Consider the following 7,119-nt stretch of genomic DNA (forward strand, 5'->3'; position numbering starts at 1 on the left):
ACTTGGCAACCAAAACTGTTTTAGTTTGAGATGTCAAAACCAATAAAATAAATTTATGACAAATTGAATTTTGGAAAAGTCCGCGGCGAATAAGATGGAATGAAAAATGAAATGAAATAAAACAAAATCCCCAGTCAATATATATAAAATATAAAAAAATGAAACCTAAAAATAAATAATTCCCCCAAAATTTGTATGAAATGAAACCGCAATGACAAAATGAAAGAAACGGGTGAGATTTGCGAGGCGCCGAAAAAGTGAGCCCGAATTTTTACAAATCCGGCTCGAAGACCAAATGTTAAAATAGGCCTTCCAGCCGATTCGGCGTGGATTTTGACTTATTCCTTGCGCTGGTTCAATGGCCTCGCCAAATCGACACCCGTTTCATATGAAGGGTGGAAAAAACACAAAATATAAGATAAATAAATAAGAACCCTACACTCACCCCCCTGTGACGTGGTGCAGGTCATCCGCAATCAATGTAACCGCATGCAGTTCTTCCGAAAAAGAATAAGTTTTCGTGTAAAATTGTCCGCACCGATCGATCGACCAACGCAAACTACCCCGCGATAGGCGGTACTTACAAACTGCTCGATTGGCAATCTCAGTACGACCGAGATGACAGTCAGTGACAAATGGCTAAATTGATTTATAAAAACAACGTTTTTTTGTAATTAAAAATATATTCGTGAAGTCTTCATGTGTCGTGAAGTGGTGGAGAAGTTATTTTAGTTCATACCAAGGACAGTGGAATCACTTTTCACTTGTAGTAAACAGATAACTTCAGTAGAATTTGGAAAAAACATGACGATTTGTTTTCAATACTACCGTGCTAAGCTAAAACGTAACAACTGCATACGACTTTCATAACAACATACGACTTTTTAAATTGCGAGGATAATAGGGATGGTGTTATGCTAAATGAAGTAGACTATTTTATTAACTTGTGTTTGGTTTCTAGGTATTTTCTATATAATTATAAATGTAGTAATAAATTTCTTCTTACAGATTTGTATTTTCCTTTTTTATTTCATGAGGTGGAGCTATAAAAAAACTACCTAGTTATTTCAAATTAATAATCAAATTTGGTATTGTCATTTTACATTACTTTCCATTCAGATTCCCACAAGATGCTATTCGCAGAAAACTATAGAAAAAAGCTGTCCAATTAGAGAGACATGAAATTGAGTGGATGCCTGGCAAGATATCTAGAATATGTTCTATTCATGAGATATAACCCGTGAAATAATCATACCCGGTCTCCTATATGTAGATACATTTTTCCTATCATGCTTTCACTGAATTAATTTAACAAATACACACATTATCTGAAAATGTTGATCATTTGAATCCACCCTCTACTGTCACATATATGAAGGTTCTCTCTCAAGCCATTTCCGTCAGTAGAAAAGAGCGGCAAACATTAACTCACATTATAGACGGGCCTAACGCGAATTATATTCAATTACCTTGATTTACTGACGTAAATCAGTTTCGTTTCGTATAATGTGAGTTAAAATGTGTTCAAAACGCGAAAGTTTAAAATATTATAAGAGCGGCAAATTTAGAAAATGTAAGCGCGCGAACGGCTGTGGTCCTATACAAAATTTTAATTTTGCACCTTTTTCTACTGACAAACTTGCTTGACCGGCTATATACATATAAAATATTCTGAACTGAAAGTGGGGATTTATTGTGACTCCGCCTGTTCAAATATTTTTGACCCGATTCGTGTACCCATGTAAATTTTGCAGACTGTATAAGCCAGTCCGATTTCTAAGATCAAGTTCGCCATACATTTACTATGGCGTACTTGATCTTAGAAAAACGGACAGACTATACCTGAACGTGACTTCGCACTGCCATGCAGATTGATAATAAAATATACAAAATACTTATTATAGCGGAATACATTTATACAACAATGATATATTTACTTATGTTGAGTTAGTCTGTCATGTCATAACAACATTTTAACTAGCTATCTTTTAATCTGCATTAAATTATTATACGTGAATTATTTGACTGGTTCTTCACTGTATGGCATAAACCTATCCCTGTCCAAGTCATATTCTAATCAAATATGAACCGCGAACTCTCAGCGGCCAGTACGTACAGCAAGAAGGTTATTAGCGGATTAATGTCGCTGATTGGTAGTTATTGACATTATATGCATTTCATCTACACTTAGCTATGTACCATTAGTGTAATAAAGATGACTATTATTTCGTTTACCAGCTTTGATTACAGGCTCTGTAAACGCGTCGTCTTATTTGAATGTAGGCGTAATTGTGTATGTGTGCTAATTTGGCCCGAGAATTTGAACGGTAATGTTCCTAAAGGCGGTATCCATGGTTATATATGATCGCAGTTCCGCACAGACTCTACTCCTCTGTAACGCCGTCCCATGACCACTGCTCGTTTGGAAACAAACGGAAAATAGTTATTTGTTTTACAAGGGAGCAAAGCTATTGATTAACCGCTCGTGCTAATATTGATACCCGAGCAAGCGAAAGATTCCAAAATTGAACCTCGAGCGTAGCGAGTGGTTCGAAAAATGGAATCTTGAGCGTTTGAAAGCATGAGGGTTAAACAAAATTTGCTCCCGAGTGAAACACAAATTTTTTCACCACACCAACCCGAAGCAAATATTAAATGTAAAATATCAACCAAATCGAATCAAATCAAATCCAAATGAGTGTTATTAAATATTTATCATCCAAAATCATCATTTAAAAGTCAATTCTACCAGCAAACATAAGAAAACAACTCAAAATTTGCATTTGATTACTTTGCCTCACATGTGAATAAAATGCAAATTTGCTATCATCAGTTTTTGAAGTGCAAAGTAAGCCTTTCCGAGCTGGTGTGGTGAAAAGATTATTTTACTATCCCGCCTGGAACAATAGGAATTTGTTTGAACTTTATTTAATCTACCGTACTCGTACGTTTTCTTGTGCATATAAGTTCTGGCGTCTTGGTGGGCTACATCGTGCATCGGTAGCATAAACTTCACATTTACGCCGCGCGCCTAGGACTCCTGATATCCGTGCTACACGCCAATCCGTGCGTGGGTCAAACAGATCACTGTGTTATGTCTTTCCTGTAGACATACACAAGAGTTAAGGGCTATAAAGGTTAATTTTCTTATTTAACCCTTATCCACGTGAAAAGATCAAAGAACTATGATAAAATCATTACTTACATGCCCACAAGCTGTTAACTATTGCCCACAGGAGAGAAAACTAGCGTGTTATCGCGAACAGTACATTTTTCTCTCCTGTGGGCAATAGTTAACAGCTTGTGGGCATGTAAGCAATGATTTTATCATAGTTCTCTAAATAAAAGGAGGACCTTTTCACGTGGATAAGGGTTAAATAAGAAAATTAACCTTTATAGCCCTTAACTCTTGTGTATGTCTACAGGAAAGACATAACACAGTGATCTGTTTGACCCGCGTCCGTGTTCTTAGCCCCGGCGGTGCTAAGCGTCCGAACTACACGAACCCATCAAAGTCCGTGCCCGTGTAATGCGTTCAGATCCGGATTTGCGTTCGGCTCCGGAGCCGCGGTCATACCTAGTTGTTGTTGTTCTGTTTTTCGTTTTGCTTGTTATTGGTAATGTGTGATTGTTCGTTATAAACTTCTCATTCTTCGCTCTAATAAAGAACGCGTCCGATCGTCACTATACGACGAGAACGGGCCGGACCCTTAATATCTGTGGATCCGGACACACTGGTACACGGACCTCAATTACATTGGACCCTAATTACCCGTTCCGAACGGGCCACAAATCCGGTTTCGTGTAACACGAGAACGGAGCCTCGGAAACGGGTACACGAAAGGACGCGGACACGGACGCGACCGCGAGCCCTACTCGCGCCACAAATCTGACCACTGACGGCACTTGTGCTGCCCCCTATAGTTCATGCACGGGGCTTATAGACCCACCTGTTATTTAATGCTGCACAATGTTTACGCACAATCAACATAAAAAACCAACCGAGCTAAGTCACGGGCAACAACTAGCAACAAATCACCAATTATATTTTTAATGTTGTGTTTTCTTTTTTAGTGCAATTCCGAAGATAAAGAAAAAACTGAATGCGTGCGTGTGGTAACCAACCACACTGTGCCTATTACGATTATTACGATCACCGACGATGAAATACATATTCATGTTTAAACGAATTGTTTTGTTTTATCAATCATACAACAGCAACACTACATCTCATCATTTGTATATATATATACCTTTTGACTATTTAAGAAGCTAAACTATTGGATATCGTCGTTTTAAATTAAGTACGAAATGCTTACTTGCCATGTTTCTTTAATACTTTATAGATAAATTTTATAGTTACAGGACAAAACACGAATCTGAATAAGTATATGAATCTGATTATTAATGAACATTGGTAAATTATTTATATTTATTTATTTTATGCTAAATTTTGATTTAAGTTTGTCCGAAGGCAGGGGGGGGGGGGATTGCACCCCCGGTTCCCGGTGCGCGGCAACGATTATGGCTAGGCACCAAAATTGGCTAGGGCCGCTTGTAGTTTCTGGCGACGCGACGAAATCGCGCCACGCATGATTTGGCACCATTGACATATATATTACTTCGTAAGGACGCGGTTAACGAGCACTGAAAAGGGGGCCGCTACATGGGTGTGATAATCGCATTTATCACACCACGGCGCTCAGTCGTGTGGCGAGTTGCGCAGTAGAAAGTTGTCACGCAGCATAACATAAAAATGCCTCATTGCGTTGTAAAAGGGTGCAAAAACCATTACCGGAAGTGTAAGAAAAAAGATGGGATCTCATATCATCGGTAAGTAATTTCCAATTACGTTTATTTATTGCTTAAACCCAATTTTAAACGATAATTTTATTTCATTCTCACGCGGTACTGATGTTCGCTCGTACGTCATAGCCCTAATACATTAACCTTGTAAGGACGTCATTCCTCTTTGGAAGTTATTATGAAGTAGAAATGCATAATGCGTAAGTTGTATAGGTAAATTTACTTAAATATGATTAGTTGATTACCTACCGGATATAATTACTGAAATTAAAGTACCTATTGTCTGTTTTACAGAGTTTGTTCCCGTTTTGTTTTACATAATTATTAAAAACATTCAAAATAACAAGATCAAGTATTTGTTATTGTTTTATTCGTTGACTTAGGGACCTATACGCACTTTAATTTCGGTATTTATATTAATTCTTGTCAGGTATAAGTTTTTAATTAAATGTAGGTAAAACTCAAAAATGTTTAATAGGTAAGCGCTAGAAACAAAGCGCGCATTTTCAAACACCGATTAATTCACATCGCTGTATTTATTACTTTTAATTGCCTACTTATATTTTTGCATCATGTTTGTATCGCTGTATAGATTCCTTCTTTTTTACTCTACCTGTTTTGCAAGCAAGAAACTGATAGAAAAAGTTGTTGTAGAAAAAGGTGAAAGCGCGGGATGTACTTATCGGACTGTAGCTAGTAGCTCGGCCAACTTGTTGACCTTGACAGAGCCGGCTTACACAGGGCGGCACACCGCACGGCGCGAATGTTTAAAATATTGCATTGCCGCCTGAGACGATAATGACATCACAAAATAACGTAGAATAACGGAAACTTAGAGGGAGAAGTTCGCCTTTGTACTGCCTATCCTGCGCCATAAATTTGTGTTTTGTACAATAAAGAGTTTATACATACATACAATCTAAGATACATTTTTATGATTTTTAATATTATTCTGATTGACATTTGTATTTGAACTGATTACATACTTTACATTTAGTTAAATTTCATCCAATATTATGTAACAAATCTTGACATGTAATTAATCCTTTTGATCCAACACGAAATCAAATTTGGAGCCGTATTATTCGACGTCAACGTAATGACCCTTATTTTAAACCCGGACCACGGACTCATGCTATTCCATATTTTTCTACATTATTAGCAAATTATACACCAAAACCTTCCATTATCAAGAATTATTGATAGGTGAAACAGTATGAAAATCCGTTCAGTAGCTTTTAAGTTTATCGCGAGGAGTTCGACGCTCCTGTGATATAAACCGCGAATGAACTTAACAAGCCTTGTACGCCCATACAAAGTTATCGCGTCGAGCGTCGAGCGTCGAGCTTACGTAGTTGTACGCAGTGTGTAACAGATGGCGCTTTTTTGCTGACATGAAGATCGCAACAGGCAATTCGTATGCATGCGCTCATCCATAGTTTATATCTATGTTTGGCACACTTTGATGAGGAATTATATACTAACATTAAAATTATCTCTATAGTATTACATGGTTAACAAATGCGACGCCTGGTTAATATAAATGACACAAAGTTTATATTAGTATTTTCAATTAAGGGGCTACCCGAGGTTTTCATCGATTTTTGCCAAGTTTTGAATCGTATCTCCTTTTTTCCACTACATATAGAATTATAAGACAAACGGTTATCGCTTCAATCTTTTATCTCCGTTTTGGTCTACCGGAATTTGAAAAAAAAGAATACTTATTTTTTTATGAATTTTTTAAACATTGTCTAAAAAAACACTTTTTTTCGTATCTAGTTTGCTGTGAAGGATCTTACATGTACGTAATCTACATATTTGGGTTCGTCTTTGACGTCTCGAAAAATGATTCCAGGGTTTTAATTTGAAACTAATTAACACAAAAGTTATGGCCAGAAAACCAGGTTTTTAGTCTAAAATTGTTCAACTTTGATGCCAAATATCTCGAAGACAATGAACTTTGAAGTAAATATGGGATACTATATTGCTTAAAGCCGTTGCTATTAATATAAGCTACAAAAAACATTAGAAAACTAAGGGATTTAGATCGAAGGTCATTGGCGTGGGAGCCCCTTAAACAATTAAATCTTTGTTTACTATTTTTTTATTAGCACACATCAAACATTTATGTAAGTAGTTTAGACAACTATTGCTATCACAAAAAAGAAGTAAAAAGTAGGTGCTTCATTAACTTTTTGATATTGTCCCGTTTTTGCAGTGACATGAATGGTTTAATTGGTTGACCAGACTATAACAACATAAAAGTCTTTGACACCACAAGAACATACTCGTACCAGTAAATAAGTATGT

Source organism: Cydia fagiglandana, chromosome 14 (genome assembly GCF_963556715.1).
Source record: "Cydia fagiglandana chromosome 14, ilCydFagi1.1, whole genome shotgun sequence".
In the NCBI taxonomy this organism is placed as follows: Eukaryota; Metazoa; Arthropoda; class Insecta; order Lepidoptera; family Tortricidae; genus Cydia; species Cydia fagiglandana.